The sequence below is a fragment of the Osmia lignaria genome, unplaced genomic scaffold (assembly GCF_051020975.1).
Source record: "Osmia lignaria lignaria isolate PbOS001 unplaced genomic scaffold, iyOsmLign1 scaffold0002, whole genome shotgun sequence".
Lineage (NCBI taxonomy): Eukaryota > Metazoa > Arthropoda > Insecta > Hymenoptera > Megachilidae > Osmia > Osmia lignaria.
Window position 1 is genome coordinate 8655904 of NW_027478159.1, and position 12683 is coordinate 8668586.

Here is a 12683-nt window from a genome sequence, read left to right on the forward strand (position 1 = left end):
GATCAGAGGCGTAGTTCTCGAGATATATCAAGATATTTAAAAGTTCCGAAGCCGCACCAACATAATAGAGATACAGAAACACCGTGGCCCCTTTCTTTGAGATAACTCTGCACGATTGCGAGCTGGAAATGCCACTTCCAGTTTAGCTGTGCAGAAGAAGAACAACAAGAAGAAGAAATATCTCGAAATATGTCCATCAGGACCCTTCCCTTGAGATAAATCTGCAAATATCTCGGAAACGAAGCGAGCTATGGCAAAATGTTAAGAGACCTTTTTTGTAGAGCATAATGTTTCCTACAATTTACGTTCTATGATATTTTTTGATCAGAAGCGTAGTTTTCGAGATATATCGAAATATTTAAAAGTTCCGAAGCCGCACCAACATAATAGAGATACAGAAACACCGTGGCCCCTTTCTTTGAGATAATTCTGCACTATTGCGAGCTGCAAATGCCACTTCCAGCTTAGCTGTGCAGAAGAAGAACAACAAGAAGAAGAAATATCTCGAAATATGTCCGTCAGGCCCCTTCCCTTGAGATATATCTGCAAATATCTCGGAAACGAAGCGAGCTATGGCGAAATGTTAAGAGACCTTTTTTGTAGAGAATTAAGTTTCCTACTTTTTATCTTTCACGATATTTTTTGATCAGATGCGTAGTTCTCGAGATATATCAAGATATTTAAAAGTTCCGAAGCCGCACCAACATAATAGAGATACAGAAACACCGTGGCCCCTTTCTTTGAGATAACTCTGCACTATTGCGAGCTGCTAATGCCACTTCCAGCTTAGCTGTGCAGAGGAAGAACAACAAGAAGAAGAAATATCTCGAAATATGTCCGTCAGGCCAGTTCCTTTGAGCTGAATCTGCAAATATCTCGGAAACGAAGCGAGCTATGGCAAAATGTTAAGAGACGTTTTTTGTAGAGAATTATGTTTCCTACAATTTATGTTCTATGATATTTTTTGAACAGAAGCGTAGTTTTCGAGATATATCGAGATATTTAAAAGTTCCGAAGCCGCACCAACATAATAGGGATACAGAAACACCGTGGCCCCTTTCTTTGAGATAACTCTGCACCATTGCGAGCTGCAAATGCCACTTCCAGCTTAGCTGTGCAGAAGAAGACCAACAAGAAGAAGAAATATCTCGAAATATGTCCGTCGGCCCCCTTCCCTTGAGATAAATCTGCAAATATCTCGGAAACGAAGCGAGCTATGGCAAAATGTTAAGAGACCTTATTTGTAGAGAATTAAGTTTCCTACTTTTTATGTTCTATGATATTATTTGATCAGATGCGTGGCTCTCGAGATATATCAAGATATTTAAAAGTTCCGAAGCCGCACCAACATAATAGAGATACAGAAACACCGTGGCCCCTTTCTTTCAGATAACTCTGCACTATTGCGAGCTGGAAATGCCACTTCCTGTTTAGCTGTGCAGAAGAAGAACAACAAGAAGAAGAAATATCCCGAAATATGTCCGTCAGGCCCCTTCCCTTGAGATAAATCTGCATATATCTCGGAAACGAAGCGAGCTATGGCAAAATGTTAAGAGACCTTTTTGATAGAGAATGAAGTTTCCTACTTCTTATGTTCTATGATATTTTTTGATCAGATGCGTAGTTCTCGAGATATATCAAGATATTTAAAAGTTCCGAAGCCGCACCAACATAATAGAGATACAGAAACACCGTGGCCCCTTTCTTTGAGATAACTCTGCACTATTGCGAGCTGCAAATGCCACTTCCAGCTTAGCTGTGCAGAAGAAGAACAACAAGAAGAAGAAATATCTCGAAATATGTCCGTCAGGCCCCTTCCCTTGAGATATATCTGCAAATATCTCGGAAACGAAGCGAGCTATGGCAAAATGTTAAGAGACCTTTTTTGTAGAGAATTATGTTTCCTACAATTTAGGTTCTATGATATTTTTTGGTCAGAAGCGTAGTTTTCGAGATATATCGAGATATTTAAAAGTTCCGAAGCCGCACCAACATAATAGGGATACAGAAACACCGTGGCCCCTTTCTTTGAGATAACTCTGCACTAGTGCGAGCCGCAAATGCCACTTCCAGCTTAGCTGTGCAGAAGAAGAACAACAAGAAGAAGAAATATCTCGAAATATGTCCGACAGGCCCCTTCCCTTGAGATAAATCTGCAAATATCTCGGAAACGAAGCGAGCTATGGCGAAATGTTAAGAGACCTTTTTTGTAGAGAATTAAGTTTCCTACTTTTTATCTTCTATGATATTTTTTGACCAGATGCGTAGTTCTCGAGATATATCAAGATATTTAAAAGTTCCGAAGCCGCACCAACATAATAGAGATACAGAAAAACCGTGACCCCTTTCTTTGAGATAACTCTGCACTATTGCGACCTGCAAATGCCACTTCCAGCTCAGCTGTGCAGAAGAAGAACAACAAGAAGAAGAAATATCTCGAAATATGTCCGTCAGGCCCGTTCCTTTGAGCTGAATCTGCAAATATCTCGGAAACGAAGCGAGCTATGGCAAAATGTTAAGAGACGTTTTTTGTAGAGAATTATGTTTCCTACAATTTATGTTGTATCATATTTTTTGATCAGAAGCGTAGTTTTCGAGATATATCGAGATATTTAAAAGTTCCGAAGCCGCACCAACATAATAGAGATACAGAAACACCGTGGCCCCTTTCTTTGAGATAACTCTGCACTAGTGCGAGCCGCAAATGCCACTTCCAGCTTAGCTGTGCAGAAGAAGAACAACAAGAAGAAGAAATATCTCGAAATATGTCCGACAGGCCCCTTCCCTTGAGATAAATCTGCAAATATCTCGGAAACGAAGCGAGCAATGGCGAAATGTTAAGAGACCTGTTTTGTAGAGAATTAAGTTTCCTACTTTTTATCTTCTATGATATTTTTTGATCAGATGCGTAGTTCTCGAGATATATCAAGATATTTAAAAGTTCCGAAGCCGCACCAACATAATAGAGATACAGAAACACCGTGGCCCCTTTCTTTGAGATAACTCTGCATTATTGCGCGCTGCAAATGCCACTTCCAGCTTAGCTGTGCAGAAGAAGAACAACAAGAAGAAGAAATATCTCGAAATATGTCCGTCAGGCCCCTTCCCTTGAGATAAATCTGCAAATACCTCGGAAACGAAGCGAGCTATGGCAAAATGTTAAGAGACCTTTTTTGTAGAGAATTAAGTTTCCTACTTTTTATGTTCTATGATATTTTTCGATGAGAGGCGTAGTTCTCGAGATATATCAAGATATTTAAAAGTTCCGAAGCCGCACCAACATAATAGAGATACAGAAACACCGTGGCCCCTTTCTTTGAGATAACTCTGCACGATTGCGAGCTGGAAATGCCACTTCCAGTTTAGCTGTGCAGAAGAAGAACAACAGGAAGAAGAAATATCTCGAAATATGTCCATCAGGACCCTTCCCTTGAGATAAATCTGCAAATATCTCGGAAACGAAGCGAGCTATGGCAAAATGTTAAGAGACCTTTTTTGTAGAGAATAATGTTTCCTACAATTTACGTTCTATGATATTTTTTGATCAGAAGCGTAGTTTTCGAGATATATCGAAATATTTAAAAGTTCCGAAGCCGCACCAACATAATAGAGATACAGAAACACCGTGGCCCCTTTCTTTGAGATAATTCTGCACTATTGCGAGCTGCAAATGCCACTTCCAGCTTAGCTGTGCAGAAGAAGAACAACAAGAAGAAGAAATATCTCGAAATATGTCCGTCAGGCCCCTTCCCTTGAGATATATCTGCAAATATCTCGGAAACGAAGCGAGCTATGGCGAAATGTTAAGAGACCTTTTTTGTAGAGAATTAAGTTTCCTACTTTTTATCTTCTACGATATTTTTTGATCAGATGCGTAGTTCTCGAGATATATCAAGATATTTAAAAGTTCCGAAGCCGCACCAACATAATAGAGATACAGAAACACCGTGGCCCCTTTCTTTGAGATAACTCTGCACTATTGCGAGCTGCTAATGCCACTTCCAGCTTAGCTGTGCAGAGGAAGAACAACAAGAAGAAGAAATATCTCGAAATATGTCCGTCAGGCCAGTTCCTTTGAGCTGAATCTGCAAATATCTCGGAAACGAAGCGAGCTATGGCAAAATGTTAAGAGACGTTTTTTGTAGAGAATTATGTTTCCTACAATTTATGTTCTATGATATTTTTTGAACAGAAGCGTAGTTTTCGAGATATATCGAGATATTTAAAAGTTCCGAAGCCGCACCAACATAATAGGGATACAGAAACACCGTGGCCCCTTTCTTTGAGATAACTCTGCACCATTGCGAGCTGGAAATGCCACTTCCTGTTTAGCTGTGCAGAAGAAGAACAACAAGAAGAAGAAATATCCCGAAATATGTCCGTCAGGCCCCTTCCCTTGAGATAAATCTGCATATATCTCGGAAACGAAGCGAGCTATGGCAAAATGTTAAGAGACCTTTTTGATAGAGAATGAAGTTTCCTACTTTTTATGTTCTATGATATTTTTTGATCAGATGCGTAGTTCTCGAGATATATCAAGATATTTAAAAGTTCCGAAGCCGCACCAACATAATAGAGATACAGAAACACCGTGGCCCCTTTCTTTGAGATAACTCTGCACTATTGCGAGCTGCAAATGCCACTTCCAGCTTAGCTGTGCAGAAGAAGAACAACAAGAAGAAGAAATATCTCGAAATATGTCCGTCAGGCCCCTTCCCTTGAGATATATCTGCAAATATCTCGGAAACGAAGCGAGCTATGGCAAAATGTTAAGAGACGTTTTTTGTAGAGAATTATGTTTCCTACAATTTATGTTGTATCATATTTTTTGATCAGAAGCGTAGTTTTCGAGATATATCGAGATATTTAAAAGTTCGAAGCCGCACCAACATAATAGAGATACAGAAACACCGTGGCCCCTTTCTTTGAGATAACTCTGCACGATTGCGAGCTGGAAATGCCACTTCCAGTTTAGCTGTGCAGAAGAAGAACAACAAGAAGAAGAAATATCTCGAAATATGTCCATCAGGACCCTTCCCTTGAGATAAATCTGCAAATATCTCGGAAACGAAGCGAGCTATGGCGAAATGTTAAGAGACCTTTTTTGTAGAGAATTAAGTTTCCTACTTTTTATCTTCTACGATATTTTTTGATCAGATGCGTAGTTCTCGAGATATATCAAGATATTTAAAAGTTCCGAAGCCGCACCAACATAATAGAGATACAGAAACACCGTGGCCCCTTTCTTTGAGATAACTCTGCACTATTGCGAGCTGCTAATGCCACTTCCAGCTTAGCTGTGCAGAGGAAGAACAACAAGAAGAAGAAATATCTCGAAATATGTCCGTCAGGCCAGTTCCTTTGAGCTGAATCTGCAAATATCTCGGAAACGAAGCGAGCTATGGCAAAATGTTAAGAGACGTTTTTTGTAGAGAATTATGTTTCCTACAATTTATGTTCTATGATATTTTTTGAACAGAAGCGTAGTTTTCGAGATATATCGAGATATTTAAAAGTTCCGAAGCCGCACCAACATAATAGGGATACAGAAACACCGTGGCCCCTTTCTTTGAGATAACTCTGCACCATTGCGAGCTGGAAATGCCACTTCCTGTTTAGCTGTGCAGAAGAAGAACAACAAGAAGAAGAAATATCCCGAAATATGTCCGTCAGGCCCCTTCCCTTGAGATAAATCTGCATATATCTCGGAAACGAAGCGAGCTATGGCAAAATGTTAAGAGACCTTTTTGATAGAGAATGAAGTTTCCTACTTTTTATGTTCTATGATATTTTTTGATCAGATGCGTAGTTCTCGAGATATATCAAGATATTTAAAAGTTCCGAAGCCGCACCAACATAATAGAGATACAGAAACACCGTGGCCCCTTTCTTTGAGATAACTCTGCACTATTGCGAGCTGCAAATGCCACTTCCAGCTTAGCTGTGCAGAAGAAGAACAACAAGAAGAAGAAATATCTCGAAATATGTCCGTCAGGCCCCTTCCCTTGAGATATATCTGCAAATATCTCGGAAACGAAGCGAGCTATGGCAAAATGTTAAGAGACGTTTTTTGTAGAGAATTATGTTTCCTACAATTTATGTTGTATCATATTTTTTGATCAGAAGCGTAGTTTTCGAGATATATCGAGATATTTAAAAGTTCGAAGCCGCACCAACATAATAGAGATACAGAAACACCGTGGCCCCTTTCTTTGAGATAACTCTGCACGATTGCGAGCTGGAAATGCCACTTCCAGTTTAGCTGTGCAGAAGAAGAACAACAAGAAGAAGAAATATCTCGAAATATGTCCATCAGGACCCTTCCCTTGAGATAAATCTGCAAATATCTCGGAAACGAAGCGAGCTATGGCAAAATGTTAAGAGACCTTTTTTGTAGAGAATAATGTTTCCTACAATTTACGTTCTATGACATTTTTTGATCAGAAGCGCAGTTTTCGAGATATATCGAGATATTTAAAAGTTCCGAAGCCGCACCAACATAATAGAGATACAGAAACACCGTGGCCCCTTTCTTTGAGATAACTCTGCACTAGTGCGAGCCGCAAATGCCACTTCCAGCTTAGCTGTGCAGAAGAACAACAACAAGAAGAAGAAATATCTCGAAATATGTCCGACAGGCCCCTTCCCTTGAGATAAATCTGCAAATATCTCGGAAACGAAGCGAGCTATGGCAAAATGTTAAGAGACCTTTTTTGTAGAGAATAATGTTTCCTACAATTTACGTTCTATGACATTTTTTGATCAGAAGCGTAGTTTTCGAGATATATCGAGATATTTAAAAGTTCCGAAGCCGCACCAACATAATAGAGATACAGAAACACCGTGGCCCCTTTCTTTGAGATAACTCTGCACTATTGCGAGCCGCAAATGCCACTTCCAGCTTAGCTGTGCAGAAGAAGAACAACAAGAAGAAGAAATATCTCGAAATATGTCCGACAGGCCCCTTCCCTTGAGATAAATCTGCAAATATCTCGGAAACGAAGCGAGCTATGGCAAAATGTTAAGAGACCTTTTTTGTAGAGAATTAGGTTTCCTACTTTTTATGTTCTATGATATTTTTCGATCAGAGGCGTAGTTCTCGAGATATATCAAGATATTTAAAAGTTCCGAAGCCGCACCAACATAATAGAGATACAGAAACACCGTGGCCCCTTTCTTTGAGATAACTCTGCACGATTGCGAGCTGGAAATGCCACTTCCAGTTTAGCTGTGCAGAAGAAGAACAACAAGAAGAAGAAATATCTCGAAATATGTCCATCAGGACCCTTCCCTTGAGATAAATCTGCAAATATCTCGGAAACGAAGCGAGCTATGGCAAAATGTTAAGAGACCTTTTTTGTAGAGAATAATGTTTCCTACAATTTACGTTCTATGACATTTTTTGATCAGAAGCGCAGTTTTCGAGATATATCGAGATATTTAAAAGTTCCGAAGCCGCACCAACATAATAGAGATACAGAAACACCGTGGCCCCTTTCTTTGAGATAACTCTGCACTAGTGCGAGCCGCAAATGCCACTTCCAGCTTAGCTGTGCAGAAGAACAACAACAAGAAGAAGAAATATCTCGAAATATGTCCGACAGGCCCCTTCCCTTGAGATAAATCTGCAAATATCTCGGAAACGAAGCGAGCTATGGCAAAATGTTAAGAGACCTTTTTTGTAGAGAATAATGTTTCCTACAATTTACGTTCTATGACATTTTTTGATCAGAAGCGTAGTTTTCGAGATATATCGAGATATTTAAAAGTTCCGAAGCCGCACCAACATAATAGAGATACAGAAACACCGTGGCCCCTTTCTTTGAGATAACTCTGCACTATTGCGAGCCGCAAATGCCACTTCCAGCTTAGCTGTGCAGAAGAAGAACAACAAGAAGAAGAAATATCTCGAAATATGTCCGACAGGCCCCTTCCCTTGAGATAAATCTGCAAATATCTCGGAAACGAAGCGAGCTATGGCAAAATGTTAAGAGACCTTTTTTGTAGAGAATTAGGTTTCCTACTTTTTATGTTCTATGATATTTTTCGATCAGAGGCGTAGTTCTCGAGATATATCAAGATATTTAAAAGTTCCGAAGCCGCACCAACATAATAGAGATACAGAAACACCGTGGCCCCTTTCTTTGAGATAACTCTGCACGATTGCGAGCTGGAAATGCCACTTCCAGTTTAGCTGTGCAGAAGAAGAACAACAAGAAGAAGAAATATCTCGAAATATGTCCATCAGGACCCTTCCCTTGAGATAAATCTGCAAATATCTCGGAAACGAAGCGAGCTATGGCAAAATGTTAAGAGACCTTTTTTGTAGAGAATAATGTTTCCTACAATTTACGTTCTATGATATTTTTTGATCAGAAGCGTAGTTTTCGAGATATATCGAAATATTTAAAAGTTCCGAAGCCGCACCAACATAATAGAGATACAGAAACACCGTGGCCCCTTTCTTTGAGATAACTCTGCACTATTGCGAGCTGCAAATGCCACTTCCAGCTTAGCTGTGCAGAAGAAGAACAACAAGAAGAAGAAATATCTCGAAATATGTCCGTCAGGCCCCTTCCCTTGAGATAAATCTGCAAATATCTCGGGAACGAAGCGAGCTATGGCAAAATGTTAAGAGACCTCTTTTGTAGAGAATTAAGTTTCCTACTTTTTATGTTCTATGATATTTTTTGATCAGATGCGTAGTTGTCGAGATATATCAAGATATTTAAAAGTTCCGAAGCCGCACCAACATAATAGAGATACAGAAACACCGTGGCCCCTTTCTTTGAGATAACTCTGCACTATTGCGAGCTGCAAGTGCCACTTCCAGCTTAGCTGTGCAGAGGAAGAACAACAAGAAGAAGAAGTATCTCGAAATATGTCCGTCAGGCCCGTTCCTTTGAGCTGGATCTGCAAATATCTCGGAAACGAAGCGAGCTATGGCAAAATGTTAAGAGACCTTTTTTGTAGAGAATTAAGTTTCCTACTTTTTATGTTCTATGATATTTTTCGATCAGTGGCGTAGTTCTCGAGATATATCAAGATATTTAAAAGTTCCGAAGCCGCACCAACATAATAGAGATACAGAAACACCGTGGCCCCTTTCTTTGAGATAACTCTGCACGATTGCGAGCTGGAAATGCCACTTCCAGTTTAGCTGTGCAGAAGAAGATCAACAAGAAGAAGAAATATCTCGAAATATGTCCATCAGGACCCTTCCCTTGAGATAAATCTGCAAATATCTCGGAAACGAAGCGAGCTATGGCAAAATGTTAAGAGACCTTTTTTGTAGAGAATTAAGTTTCCTACCTTTTATGTTCTATGATATTTTTTGATCAGATGCGTAGTTCTCGAGATATATCAAGATATTTAAAAGTTCCGAAGCCGCACCAACATAATAGAGATACAGAAACACCGTGGCCCCTTTCTTTGAGATAACTCTGCGTTTAGTGCGAGCCGCAAATGCCACTTCCAGCTTAGCTGTGCAGAAGAAGAACAACAAGAAGAAGAAATATCTCGAAATATGTCCGTCAGGCCCCTTCCCTTGAGATAAATCTGCAAATATCTCGGAAACGAAGCGAGCTATGGCAAAATGTTAAGACACCTTTTTTGTAGAGAATTAAGTTTCCTACTTTTTATGTTCTATGATATTTTTTGATCAGATGCGTAGTTCTCGAGATATATCAAGATATTTAAAAGTTCCGAAGCCGCACCAACATAATAGAGATACAGAAACACCGTGGCCCCTTTCTTTGAGATAACTCTGCACTATTGCGAGCTGTAAATGCCACTTCCAGCTTAGCTGTGCAGAAGAAGAACAACAAGAAGAAGAAATATCTCGAAATATGTCCGTCAGGCCCCTTCCCTTGGGATATATCTGCAAATATCTCGGAAACGAAGCGAACTATGGCCAATTGTTAAGAGACCTTTTTTGTAGAGAATTAAGTTTCCAACTTTTTATGTTCTATGATATTTTTTGATCAGAAGCGTAGTTTTCGAGATATATCGAGATGTTTAAAAGTTCCGAAGCCGCACCAACATAGTAGAGATACAGAAACACCGTGGCCCCTTTCTTTGAGATAACTCTGCGTTTAGTGCGAGCCGCAAATGCCACTTCCAGCTTAGCTGTGCAGAAGAAGAACAACAAGAAGAAGAAATATCTCGAAATATGTCCGTCAGGCCCCTTCCCTTGAGATAAATCTGCAAATATCTCGGAAACGAAGCGAGCTATGGCAAAATGTTAAGATACCTTTTTTGTAGAGAATTAAGTTTCCTACTTTTTATGTTCTATGATATTTTTTGATCAGATGCGTAGTTCTCGAGATATATCAAGATATTTAAAAGTTCCGAAGCCGCACCAACATAATAGAGATACAGAAACACCGTGGCCCCTTTCTTTGAGATAACTCTGCACTAGTGCGAGCCGCAAATGCCACTTCCAGCTTAGCTGTGCAGAAGAAGAACAACAAGAAGAAGAAATATCTCGAAATATGTCCGTCAGGCCCCTTCCCTTGAGATGTATCTGCAAATATCTCGGAAACGAAGCGAGCTATGGCAAAATGTTAAGAGACCTTTTTTGTAGAGAATTATGTTTCCTACAATTTAAGTTCTATGATATTTTTTGATCAGAAGCGTAGTTTTCGAGATATATCGAGATATTTAAAAGTTCCGAAGCCGCACCAACATAATAGAGATACAGAAACACCGTGGCCCCTTTCTTTGAGATAACTCTGCACTATTGCGAGCTGTAAATGCCACTTCCAGCTTAGCTGTGCAGAAGAAGAACAACAAGAAGAAGAAATATCTCGAAATATGTCCGTCAGGCCCCTTCCCTTGAGATAAATCTGCAAATATCTCGGAAACGAAGCGAGCTATGGCAAAATGTTAAGAGACCTTTTTTGTAGAGAATTATGTTTCCTACAATTTATGTTCTATGATATTTTTTGATCAGAAGCGTAGTTTTCGAAATATATCGAGATATTTAAAAGTTCCGAAGCCGCACCAACATAATAGAGATACAGAAACACCGTGGCCCCTTTCTTTGAGATAACTCTGCACTATTGCGAGCCGCAAATGCCACTTCCAGCTTAGCTGTGCAGAAGAAGAACAACAAGAAGAAGAAATATCTCGAAATATGTCCGTCAGGCCCCTTCCCTTGAGATATATCTGCAAATATCTCGGAAACGAAGCGAGCTATGGCAAAATGTTAAGAGACCTTTTTTGTAGAGAATTATGTTTCCTACTTTTTATGTTCTATGATATTTTTTGATCAGATGCGTAGCTCTCGAGATATATCAAGATATTTAAAAGTTCCGAAGCCGCACCAACATAATAGAGATACAGAAACACCGTGGCCCCTTTCTTTGAGATAACTCTGCACTATTGTGAGCTGTAAATGCCACTTCCAGTTTAGCTGTGCAGAAGAAGAACAACAAGAAGAAGAAATATCTCGAAATATGTCCGTCAGGCCCCTTCCCTTGAGATAAATCTGCAAATATCTCGGAAACGAAGCGAGCTATGGCAAAATGTTAAGACACCTTTTTTGTAGAGAATTAAGTTTCCTACTTTTTATGTTCTATGATATTTTTTGATCAGATGCGTAGTTCTCGAGATATATCAAGATATTTAAAAGTTCCGAAGCCGCACCAACATAATAGAGATACAGAAACACCGTGGCCCCTTTCTTTGAGATAACTCTGCACTATTGCGAGCTGCAAATGCCACTTCCAGCTTAGCTGTGCAGAGGAAGAACAACAAGAAGAAGAAATATCTCGAAATATGTCCGTCAGGCCAGTTCCTTTGAGCTGAATCTGCAAATATCTCGGAAACAAAGCGAGCTATCGCAAAATGTTAAGAGACCTTTTTTGTAGAGAATTATGTTTCCTACAATTTATGTTCTATGGTATTTTTTGATCAGAAGCGTAGTTTTCGAGATATATCGAGATATTTAAAAGTTCCGAAGCCGCACCAACATAGTAGAGATACAGAAACACCGTGGCCCCTTTCGTTGAGATAACTCTGCACTAGTGCGAGCCGCAAATGCCACTTCCAGCTTAGCTGTGCAGAAGAAGAACAACAAGAAGAAGAAATATCTCGAAATATGTCCGTCAGGCCCCTTCCCTTGAGATAAATCTGCAAATATCTCGGAAACGAAGCGAGCTATGGCAAAATGTTAAGAGACCTTTTTTGTAGAGAATTAAGTTTCCTACTTTTTATGTTCAATAATATTTTTTGATCAGATGCGTAGTTCTCGAGATATATCAAGATATTTAAAAGTTCCGAAGCCGCACCAACATAATAGAGATACAGAAACACCGTGGCCCCTTTCTTTGAGATAACTCTGCACTATTGTGAGCTGTAAATGCCACTTCCAGCTTAGCTGTGCAGAAGAAGAACAACAAGAAGAAGAAATATCTCGAAATATGTCCGTTAGGCCCCTTCCCTTGGGATATATCTGCAAATATCTCGGAAACGAAGCGAGCTATGGCCAATTGTTAAGAGACCTTTTTTGTAGAGAATTAAGTTTCCTACTTTTTATGTTCTATGATATTTTTTGATCAGATGCGTAGTTCTCGAGATATACCAAGATATTTAAAAGTTCCGAAGCCGCACCAACATAATAGAGATACAGAAACACCGTGGCCCCTTTCTTTGAGATAACTCTGCACTATTGCGTGCTG